This window comes from Galleria mellonella, unplaced genomic scaffold (assembly GCF_026898425.1).
Source record: "Galleria mellonella isolate WM207_F2 unplaced genomic scaffold, CSIRO_AGI_GalMel_v1 utg40, whole genome shotgun sequence".
NCBI classification, from domain to species: Eukaryota; Metazoa; Arthropoda; class Insecta; order Lepidoptera; family Pyralidae; genus Galleria; species Galleria mellonella.
Genome location: NW_026442094.1, coordinates 6,328,708 through 6,341,448, shown reverse-complemented (window position 1 = coordinate 6,341,448; position 12,741 = coordinate 6,328,708). Strand labels below are relative to the sequence as shown.

The window sequence follows — 12,741 nt, the reverse complement described above, 5'->3', positions numbered from 1 at the left end:
TGTTGTTAATAATTTCAATTTATAAGACTTTAAGAAGAAAATTTTCCATTCGCAATTTTATGTAAATACTTATATATACGTACCTATGCTAAACGACCCTTTGGCATATTTTAAACAGTTTCTAATAATATTTTTTTGCAATGGATTGTTTTCAACTCGTATTGGTTCCACTTTAATTGTGTTACGACATAAGTTTTATTTTTCTGAGCAAAATCTTAAAAAAAATTAGTGTCCATCAAACCGTCTTCGAAAAGAAGGAGGTTCTCGACTTGATAGAATCTATTTTTTTTTATATTTGGTTACTTCATAACTTCATCAGTCGTGAATCGATTTGGAATTTTTTTTTATCTGAAAGGATATACTTACAGATTGGTCCCATAAAAACTTCATGCAAGTGGTTTCAGTAGTTAAATTTTCAAATAAAGTTTTTGGATGATTAATTTGTAACACAATGTACATTATTTTTTAATAAATGACTAATGACTAATCAATGTAACTGGTTGTGCCACAACTGAAGTTGGTTTTGTTTTGTGGAACACAATATTATTTATTTTTATAATTAACTTGTTTATTTAAACTAATAACTATCTAATCATTTTAATAACATGAACAATAAATTTGTAAGTTATTTAAGCTCGGAATACCCAGCATTTAAGCATGCTAATTAGTTACCAGATATACGCCTATTAGCGAATGATAAAGTAAACAGAATCATAAAATATAGATGAAAAATTATATATATTTTTATATTATTTATGGGTGATAATGGAATGGTAACCTCGCTTGCGCTAACGGTATATAATGGCGGGGCACTAGTGAGGGATGATAGGTGAGAATGAAAAGGCAGATCAATTAGTGTATAGTGATGAATATACGTAGAATTCAGCACGATGGTTTAGAGGGGGAACCATGTGGAGGTCGACCTCACAGGGTATATTCCTAGCAATGAGACTGGTAGCAGCATTAGTAACAATAATCGAAAGTGTTTCTCTCATATTTGTATAACTTTTTTTTATACAATTTAGAATAGCAAACAAGCTGACGGCCCACCTGATGGAAAGTGGTAACCGTCGCCTATACACATGAGCAGTACCTTGGACATAACAGAGTATACTGTTTCGCCCATGATACCCCCATGCGTTGCCATTCCTGAGGACTCAGGTGTTATTCCTCTGTACCCAGTAAATTCACGCCATATCCCACCTTTCAATTTACTGATATTTTAATCCACTATACTGTAATAATCAGTATACTGATTATTACAGTATAGTATATTAAAATATCAGTTGAAGAAAATTGTTTTTTTTTAATTCCGTTACCAATAGTATTCGTACGACTGACTCAGTCAAAGATCGACTACTATTAACCAATACTTACTACTAGTTACCACTTTCCATCAGGTGGGCCGTCAGCTTGTTTGCCATTCTAAGTTCTATATATATATATATATATATATATATATATATATATATATATAAATCAACTATTTCTGTCAAAAATTTGCTTAATCAAATAACGATTTCCGATCGCAACATAAAATTTGCTATTTTTTCAATACATAATCACCAGCGAATTATGGCAAACCAATTAACGGATATATAATATGTCTGTTAGCGAACGACGAAGTAAACAAAACCGTAAAACATGGTGTAAATCACGAGCGGCGCCATTTCCGTGAGTTTTCCATAGAAACGGCATTCTTTCATTTAGAAACATATCTGATTGAGATACAAATCAGTTATGAGCCCTCGCGTGTGAAGTCCCAATATATATAGTGGTTAATTTGTCTCATTTATAACTTGAGTTTACTGTTAATGTACTTAATTAAAGTAAAAAATAAGTTTGTTATCGATATAAATCGATGAAATTAATATAAACCAATAATAACCGTACTAAATATTAATTAGTCAATTAATATTATTTTTTATTATAGAATTAACTTATTTTTTTATGCCTCTTCTAAAAGGGCATTGACATTAGACAATCATCATCGTCATCATCATCATAACAGCCGTTGTCTGTCAATATAATAAAGAAAAAAATATGTGATTAAAAGAATAATATAAGGTCATTCTGAAGGCACTATTAAAAAAGGCTAAGATATTTTTTTTTATATTAAGTACATTTTATTTTTATGTATTTTATGTACGTTGTCCTAAATGGTAAGCACAGATTAAAATGTTACAAATGATCTCCTGTCCTTAAGAGGGGAGATGAGTATTTTTGTAAAATTTAAATAATAATAATAAACTATTGCGCACAATAGAGATGTATACAAGGAGTATTTATACAGAATGTGCATATACAAAAGGCGGTTTTATCGATAAAAGCAATCTCTTACAGACAATCTATACATGCATACATACATATACATATTTATAAATGTAATTTTCTTATTGCAAAATAGATAAAAGACTAGATAGAAAAACATTTAAAGACTTAATGCTAAATTACCATGTGGTCCCGGCATAGAATGGACCGCCTCTTCCTTTTCCTTTCATTTATACTAATATTATATAGAGGAAAGATTTGATTATTTATACCACCACTGAGGGATGATAGGTGAGAGTGAAAACATGTGTTCACATGGGGACAGATTAACCGCAATGGTTTCCAGGGGGAACCGTGTGAAGCTGGACCTGATAGGGTTGTATTATTAGATAGATAGATAGACTAATAATCCCATTTCCCCTTATTAAAATAGGCGGATGCACCATTATATGGTCATATATGAAGAAAAACTATAGACATGTCTACATCGCTGTGTAGTTCCAGCATAAAACGGGCCAAAGGATGGAGGAGGACCTCCATGCGGTTCCCCCTGGAAACCATTGATGTTGATTATTTTTGAATTCGTCGTGATGTGCTGACTGATCTTGTGACTATATATATATATATATATATATATACGATAGAATAATAATAATAGAAGTCCCACTTGATATGAAACCTCTTTATTTAAAGTCGGTTAAAAATCAACGTTGCGTCGTGCGTAACTTTGCTTAAGTGAACGTAAGAATTTTGATGACCCCGACCGACAGCTACACCATGACTTTATAAATCCTTAGATGTAGCCATTAATTAAGGCGATTAGGAAATATTTATGTTAAAAAATGGAGATATGTCATCTAATTATAATTAACCTCCATTTTGGGTTGACGGACGACTCGAGACTACTGTTTACGACACAAGATGACAGACATAATAAATAATACTTTACTAACTCTATCCAACGACTTCGTCTGCATAATATTGTTTTTAAGTGATTTCATAATCGAATTTTTCAATTCAACCGATTTTATTGCATATTTATGTATCTTTGTCTGTTGTGAATCGATTTTAATGATTATTTTTTACCAGCTATATCCTACGAGTTCGCCCGCGTTAATCAGTACGTAAATGAGTCTATGTGCTAAGTTATGGCCTACCCGTGTACCGAATTTCATTCAAATCTGTTCAGTAGTTTTTGCGTGAGAAAGCAACAAACATCCATCCTTATAAACTTTCATATTTATAATATTAAAAAGATTTAATAAAGTCAACTACTTTTATGGTTTCATGCTAGTTTCATGCAAATTTAATTTGGTTATTTTTATTGAAAAAAAAAATTAAATTACGTCTTTCTGTTAATTATATTGTACATACATATCTGTCACGCCTGTCTCCCATTAGGGTAGGCAGAAAGAATGGAACGCCAAATGATTCAAACAGATCTATTTCGCTTCCTCCACATTCATCAATCTTTTCATACATGCTCGCTCTATATGTGTATTTTTAATTTGTTTTTTTTTTCAGCGCGTCGCCTTTATGGGCAATATTGTAAAAATAACAATATGCCCATCCATAATAGCCCATGAATGAAATAACACAACATAGGCCTTTCCCTTTCCCCATAAGATGAGGATCTTTTTAATTAATGGCAATGAAATGGTATCCCCCCCTGCGCTAACGGTATACACTGCCAGGCACCAGTGAGGGATGATAGATAAGAATGAAAAGGCAGGTCAGTTAGTTCATAGTGATAAATACACCTGGAATTCAGTATGATATTTTCCAGGGGGAACCACGTGAAAATCGCCCTGAAACCATGGCCGCAATGGATACTGCGGTGGGTGAATCCGTTCTGATTGTCAGTAATGGGGATTAGCAACCCTATTGCTAACAATAAACCCTATCAAGTCGACCTTGCGGTTTCCCCTGGAAACCATCGTGATTGATTTATTGTTGAATTTGTCATGATGGGCTAACAGACCTGCTTCATCTTCACCTATCATCGCCACAAGTGCCCCTCCAGCGTATACCGCTAGCGAATGGGTTACCATTCCATTATCATCCATTAAAAAAAATGGACGCTGCATTTATATAATCAAATGTTTTATTACAATAAATAGGTATATGTACATGATAGGTCAATTGTTACTCTCGCATAATGAGTACAAAAACGTTGGCAGTTACTGGACTGGTGACGTCACTGCGCACTGTGATTGGTCGACGCGGCGGCGGTACAGCGAAAGTACAAACGGCCAGGGGTCCTGAACCATTGTTGTCGTCACGGCCCCTGATTTGACTACAATCTGTAAAGAGAATTTGATATGGCATTGTCCAACAGAAGGTCGAATGGTCTCCATCCAGTTTTTGTCAACCTGTTATGAATTCCCCAAATATTTAGTTATGAAAGTTGTTTTTCTTCGTATCAGTTTGTTGATTTTTTCATAATAATTCAAAGAAATTGATTGGTTCTCTTCTTTTTTTAGAAATAACCGTTAAATCGATTTCACTTGTTACTACTCATTACTTAAGCTTACATAACAAGTATTGGTATAGATAACTCTTTTATTTATTTATTTATTTATTTAATTCTTTATTGTACACACCAGTTATAAGAATATGACAGAGGTAATCAAATGTACAAAGGCGCGCTTAACTCTAATAGAGTTTTATTTCTAGCAAACCCTAAGTGGAAAGGAGCATCAATGTCAGCGGGTAGAGCGGTGTACAATATCGTGACAATTTTTAAACAAACTAGACAAAATTAAATTAATTACATTATATTTAATCTTATAAATACACATATACATATATATAAATATATACCTACATATATAGATAAATAAATATATGTTCATAGAGATAGAAGATGCTCTTTAAGTCTACTCTTAAAAATATTTAGGGATTGACTCTCACGGATAGATATGGGAAGAGAATTCCACAATCTGGCAACTTGGACGGTGAAAGATCCACTATAGCGCGTAGATGAGTGTGAAGATATTTTAAGGACTTTTTCCATTGTTTAACTATTATTATGAAAGAATATTTATAGTATTAATTATGATACTCTAATCAACCTTTTTATAATAGTCTCGTCATCATCATCCTATCCTATTGTCATCATATATATTGTCATCAGCCGTTAACTGTCCGCTGCTAATCATAGGCTTCAATTGTGGCAAAAGTAATTAAATACAGGATTTAAATCAAAATATTTAAATTCTAAACTACTTAGCAAATTACGATAAAAATTCTACTAATAAGACCAATCTATAAGTATGCCCTTTTAAATAAAAAAGATATTTCCAAATTAGAAAATTGATACCAAATTGAAAAGACTATGAAATGGTAAGTCCGCCTGCGCTAACAGTTTACACGGGCAAGACACCAGTGAGGGATGATAGGTGAGAATGAAAAGGCAGGTCAGTTTTTTTTATACCACTGAGGTGACAAACAAGCATACGACCCACTTGATGGTAAGCGGTTATCGTAGCCTATGAATGCCTGCAATACCAAAGTATTACGCGCGCGTTGCTGACCCTGAAGAAACCTCTTTACCCCCCTTTTGAAGAACCCCATGCTGTTAGTTGACCAGTTATCTCATCGTGATGAATACACTTGGAATTCAGCACGATAGTTTCCAGGGAGGACCACGGGGAGGTCGACCTCATAGAGTATATTGCTAGCAATAGAGCTCTTAGTCTCCATTACTAACAATCCCTTTCCCCAGCATCTCCATGAGCAATATCATCCGCACATGGCTTGATACATGATACACCATACTAACTACTACGTTACTAACAATTTCCCTCCTAGTAAATAACAGTTTTTATTGAAATAAAACAAAATAATACCTACTCTTTGGGTATTAAATATCTATGTACTATCAAAATGTCAAGCTATTAATACTGTCCAATTTATAATGCTATGTAGAACAAGCGAGTTGGTAGTCGAATTAATTGCATTTATGTTAATCCCTTAAGTTACGACATTAATACATAAAACAATAACTTATATTGCTGACTTAATGTTGATTTCACATGGTTTTTATCTGATAACCTTCAAGTTGTTAACAAGTTCACATGCCTTGATGGGTTATTTTATCCACTGATTAAATCTCATGTTACTAATGTTACCACAACGTACTTATGGCGAAGGCAATTCTTACCAGGACAAAAAAATATATCCTAAATTGATATATTACAAATTTTTCTCTTTTAAATTGTCAATAGTTTACATATTCATATATAAAAGTGGTATACTTAGGAGTAACACTATATAAACGAGTTTCTCTGTCCCATTCATTTACTTGGGTACTCTTGTCCCATTCGTATTTCTGCGATGAAGCAGTTGATGGTTGTGTTTCAGTTAGAAGATCTATATGTGGTATATGGCAACGACATAACAGAGTCTGTACTCTGTTATGTCGTTTACTGGGAAGTTTTTTTTTTACTACACAGGGGGCAAACGAGCATGCGGCTCACCTGATGGTAAGTGACTACCGCCGCCCATGATCACCCACAACACCAGCAGCATTGCAGGTGTGCTGCCGGCCTTTTAGTGTGCTGCCGGCCTTTTAATAGTTAAGTCTAGTTCTTAATAGATCAGTAAGAATTGAGTGTTATGTGGAAAGGCTGTCTGAAGAGGATTCAACAACATATTTTCATTCACGTCCAGTCCCTAGCCAGATAGCTGTTTGCGCTAGCTATTAGAGTACTCCAATTGAATCCAGGGATGTATTTTGTGAACGGGAGGAAAAGCTAGAAGCTGAATACATGATCCCTGAAAAGCATATGAAGGCATAACACCTTTAGTCCTCAGGAATGGCGACGCATGAAAAGTATACTGATACTCTCGTTTTGTCTGTGGTACTGTTCATACCGGTAACCACTTTCGATCAGGTGGGTCATCAGCTTGTTTGTCTTTCTAAGTAGCAAAAAAATTGTATTCTATGCCGGGACCACACGACAAATCATAGTAGTAATATCTCTTAAATAACTTTAAAGAAGTCACCAAGTCTATATATTCTTACATCACAACGGAAATTTTACAATGTACGAGTATGTCGTTTCTGACAATTATTGCGACTTCAGCTGGAAATTTTTTCAGAGGGCGTGAATGAGAGACGAGACGCTGTGACGCAAAGCACAGCGCTTTCGTCTCTCATTATCAATTAACAACGTTTGAAAATGCCCCGTTTAGAGGTGAACGACACGAAACGCAAAACATGCGTGGAAGGAATGTGGTCGGTGATTGATAGCTAATTGTCGAATGTTGTAGAACTTCTGGTAATAATAATAGTAGTAAATCTTCGATGTTGGCCAGTCGCACGCATATTAATGGTAGCAAAATTAAACAAAATAATTTTAATCAACTAATTAATGATCAAGTTTTAAAATCACCAAGTGTAAATAGCATAGAGAATTAGAGAGTAGGTCTGGAGTATTATTAATATCAATTTATGGGAGAGATCTCTATTCAGCATTACATGTGACAAGACCAGATTACCAGAGACATTGACTTACATTCCATACACCAACTAGGTCTCGAAGATTCTGATGAAACACGAATTGCCAATCTGCATTTTGATTTAATACATTATTTGAAAGTTATCCATTATAACTAGCTAATAAATATGTTATCCTATATTCATTAGATTCTCAATTATACGCTTAAAATGGTCCCTTACTGTTAATAGTTGATAGGACTGTCTGCACTATGCTAATTTTATCTCCGAGATACGATCAGAGAGACTTGTAATATAGCTAATTGGAATTGGGGGTTGTATTGGCGGACATTTTATGCATAGTCTATTTCAATTGAGCTTAATGAAAAGATAACCTAGTTTTGTTGAAATCACCAAAGAAACACTCTCTATGTGAAATTTTACTGTGCCAATATTCTAGAATTGGTACTTGACAATATGTTTATATGGGAGGTATTAATAAAAGCAAGAGAAGTCAAAACAAAGTTTTTTGGAAATTTTGTCTGTCAATCTGTATATTTGTTCCGGCATCACCAGAGGGAGACTTTGTACAAAAGTCAATTGCTTGGGTACCTCTGTCCCATTATTAATACGTGAAATTTGTATCCTTTTTTTATGAAAATTGCTCGGACAGAGGAGTATGAAATTTGGCACACTTATAATTTATGTAGAGAAAGAGTACAGAAAACTAATATTTTTAAAGATGTGTTCGTAGTAGTTTTCTTCTCTTGTTAATATTGACGGACGACGCCAAAGTATCTCACTGTGCCAATTTATTTGTCTACAAAAATTGCCAGTATATCAAAATTTGTTTATAATGACATCTATGTTTTTTATTGCCCCTGTGTTACCGGTTAGCGGCATTAGCAATCTTATTTCGATGAGTATTATTCTAGTCTCATACTTGTATTCACATTTCAGTCTCGTTTGTTTGTTTGTACCATTTTATTTTACAAGAACACTTATAACACATTATTTTTAAAAAACTTTATTTTCTCTCTCTATTTTCTTTTACTTTTTTTGAAGTACAATCAAACATTGTACTTTTTATTTCAATAATAGGTATTTTTCTGCCTCTTTATCTTTTATCTGCTGTTCTAATTTATCATCATTAAAATTATAGTGGTGTATACACTACATACACTCACTCATACAAACACTTACCTACACAAATATGTATTTTGTGTAGGTAAGTGTATGTGTGTATATGTATGGATAGTACATTTATTGTTTATATCTATTGCCTTTTTATTACATTATGTATGCACCAAATTCTGAAAACAAATAACTATTTGCCATCATCATCATCATCATATCAGCCTTTAACTGTTCACTGCTGAATCCCCTTTTGGGGGTTTTGCCAGTAGTTGCCACGCTTGGCAGACGGGTTGCTAATCGCAGTACGCCATCCCTCGCCCTCCCTTAGTCGCCTCTTACGACAACCACGAGAAAGGAAAGGTGGTGATGGATGTGATCCCGGTATAGAATAGACCATATTCTATGCTAGAACCACTCGGCCCCTATTTGCCATCCTACATAATAAACAAACTATTTTCAATTATATTACCACAACGTTAATGTACCGATATCTTGTGAAAGGGATTCCAAATGGAACGCAGATGCATTTACATCGGTGGGTTTTTTCTAATACAAATTCCTCGCAATCTTTGTCCGTTCTGAATATTCATTTGTTTTCTGGTTTGACGCGAATGACTGTGTTTAATTAACGTCAAGAATCTGCGAGACGTTTCAGTCAACGTTATCTCGGATAAGAACTGTCACTCCATACTACTGGTTCCGTAGACTAGTTAATAGGAAAGAAATTAGTGAAGGCATTGTATTGTCAACTCTTTAAATACAAGTAGTTGCTGCTTGTACTATTTTTTTTTATGTAATATATTGAAATGTTGTTTTATAAGAAACAGTGTGATTAGAGAGAAGTGTGGACTGAAAGATGATGTAGGGACAAAAATCGAAAAAGGAATGTTGCGTTGGTTTGGTCATTTGGAGAGGATGGATGAAAGAAGAATTATGAAAGAAATTCATCAAACAAGAATGAATGGAGATATTGGTAGGGGTTGCCCTAGACTGACGTATTTCGACCAAATAGGTGACGTGCTGAAGAAGGGCCAAAATAAAAGTACCCGTAACCGGTGAGTTTGTATGAAAAGTTTAATGAATGTGGAAGAAGCGGGGTTTGTTTGAATCGAAGCATTTAGCGTTCCATTTTTTCTGTCTATCCTAATGGGAGACAGGCGTGACAGATATGTATGTACTCGTGTGTATGAAATGTCGCTTTTGTTTAAGGGCAATTTTTACTTCGAGTTTGTAACTTAGTTCACGTCGACTTTAGAAAGTGTCGATTGATTGCTGATATAGAATTATTAAGATTTAAAGATTAATACTGACGGTTATATTGTTAAAAATTTCTTAAGTACACATTATATTTTATTGTAATAACTACCGGTTTTTTTATGGGTGAAAATGGAATGGTAACCCCACCTACGCTATCAGTATACACCAGTGAGAGATGATAGATGAGAATGAAAGCAGGTCAGTTGGCCTATCGTGATATTACGTCACGATGACCACCGTGACCTGATAGGGTGTATTGTTAGCAATGGAATTAGTAATAGGGACTATTAATCCCTATTACAGGGGGGAAAGAGATTGTTAGTTATGGCGTCTAATGAACCCATTGCTAGTAATACATCCTATCATCGCTTTCCATCAGGTAAGATTGTGATCAATCGCGATATCCTTTCAATAGTAAAAAAAATCTGGTCTTAGCACTCAATCAGATGAGTTCAATATATCTAAACTGTGATGCCATGTGAGAGCACAATTTATATTCCATAAAACTTATTCCTGAACATATACTTTCTTAAAACTTTTCTTTAACTTATACCTACATAAAATTATACTATTATCCATCTATCTGATTACTTTAGTTGACCTCTGTTATTTTTATTTACTCCTTCTGAGATCAGTCCGCGGATTTCCGTACCGCTTACCGAATAATTGTTCAACTTCATTCCAAATGGGATGGTGTATCCGCAAATTAATTTCAAACAGGTCCAAGCAAGGTCAGGTCAAGTTTCCCGCTGTCTAGTTTATTTGTTTACAATACTTTTTGCTCATTTTTAACCTTGCCACCTTTATATAATTTGGCACCACTAACGGTAACTATTTTAAGAGTGAGTGAAGTTAATTGCAGGAAGCCATTGGATGTCTTTGGGTCAATACCTCTTATTGTGATAGTTCAAGTTTCAAAGAAGACATTAATTACCTGGTATTTTTAGTTAATTGGCAAATTGTTTTGAAACAAAAAATAGTATTTTATATTTTGTTTCATATTTGACTTTGTTCGTTTAAATCATTATATGAAGTAACATATAAGTTAATCTATATATGTCGTATGGGGAGATCAAAGATATGTCCTGGAATAGAGCTGGCTGGAAGAGCATGCATGAATTAGTTGCACCGACAAGAAACTCTTAAATGAGAAGAAGATGAGTTAATCTGTATTTTTATATAATAAAACAAGAAAAGTTTGTCTGAGGGCACTGATTACTGGAACTACCAGATGGATTTGAAGAATTCTTTTTGCATTTGATAGGTAATTCCTTGAGGCTTTTATTCATTGATTTCACATCATGCATCTAGTCCAGGATATGTGAAACACTTAAACCTGTTCAATTTCATACATGCTCGTATCACCAAAGGTCCAAATATCTTTACAAACTTTCACATTTATAACAATAGGATACAGTATAGACTTACAAGTAAATTGTTAAAAGTTAGTACTTGCTCAGACTGTTTGTAGTCCCATTTTCGCTTTAGCCATGGCTATTGTAACAAATCCACTACAAATTACAACAATAAGTGTGAAATAATCAGAAGTTCCTACACTATATCTGGGTCGGCTATTACTGCAGCCAAATTGCGACATACCACACAATGGGCGTGCTATAATGAATTAAACACAATTGTGGGTACTATTAGAGGTTGATTATAGCTATCGACGAATTTAAGCATTTTGAAATGCCCGTCTAATGTTATGATTTGTAAAGATGCCGATTGTAATTGATTTGGTGGATCAATTATTGCGCGAGTGATTGTTGTTTTCGTAATTTTGTATGTGATCATGACGATTTCAGTCGTTGATTGTCCACTGCTTCAGCAGGCCATCATATATTGCTGACGATCTGTTTCCCGTTGTTTCACTCGCTTAAATCAGTGCTTTAAGTATTCTATGCGCTAATTTAGGATATAACCTAGTTGTGTACCAAATTTCATTCAAATCCGTTCAGTAGTATATGCGTAAAAGAGTAACAAACATCTATCCATTCATCTATCGTTACAAACTTTCGCATTTATCATACTAATAGGATTAGTAATAAAAGATTTTATTGCATTCAAGTACATATTCTAAGAAAAAAAAAAACAGCAACTTCAGTGTGTCGATACAATTGTCAGTAATCTCACTATTCTTTAAATAAACTAATAGTTTATCGGGAAACGAAACAAACACACCAAGAAAGTTAAGATTTAACAGATAAATAAAAAAATTGATATTAAAAAGCACGCGAAAGTAGATATGCTGCACAAAAACGCAGAAGGATTCTGAACCGCAAACAGAAATAGTGACATTGATTATGACTAAATTAATATGGCACTAATACGGGAGTAAACCCTATCGTGTAATAAAGAAAGAATTAGCAGAATTAATGAAGGTACAGAAAAATATATGAGAATTGAAAACCTCATTTTGGAAGTTGCCAAGTTATAATTTATTAAGAAATTGATTTAGTTCATCTGTGCATTTACTGACTAGTTCTTTTATGTAACAACTCTTTTAATCATTTTTTTTTTAAATAAACTTATTTAGAAGCACTTTTAAATCGTCATTTTTTTTAAGATTCTACTGCTGGGTTCGGAAGGTTGTTGTCTGCAGAGAAGAAGTCCCAAGAAAGTCCGTTACTCTC

The 12,741-nt window shown here is 34.0% G+C and overlaps 1 protein-coding gene and 1 long non-coding RNA gene across 2 annotated transcripts in view; one reads left to right on the top strand and one right to left on the bottom strand.

Moving 5' to 3' along the window:
- Positions 1-12,741, top strand: part of LOC113520348 (LIM domain only protein 7) — a 244,680-nt gene that overhangs the window by 74,238 nt on the left and 157,701 nt on the right. The gene's annotated exons all lie outside the window — the stretch shown is intronic.
- The window catches only part of LOC128201333 (uncharacterized), a 46,196-nt gene continuing 37,822 nt past the window's right edge, over positions 4,368-12,741 (bottom strand). The window contains exon 5 of the long non-coding RNA XR_008253195.1: positions 4,368-4,574. This is a non-coding gene — a long non-coding RNA (uncharacterized LOC128201333). The remainder of the gene's footprint in view (positions 4,575-12,741) is intronic.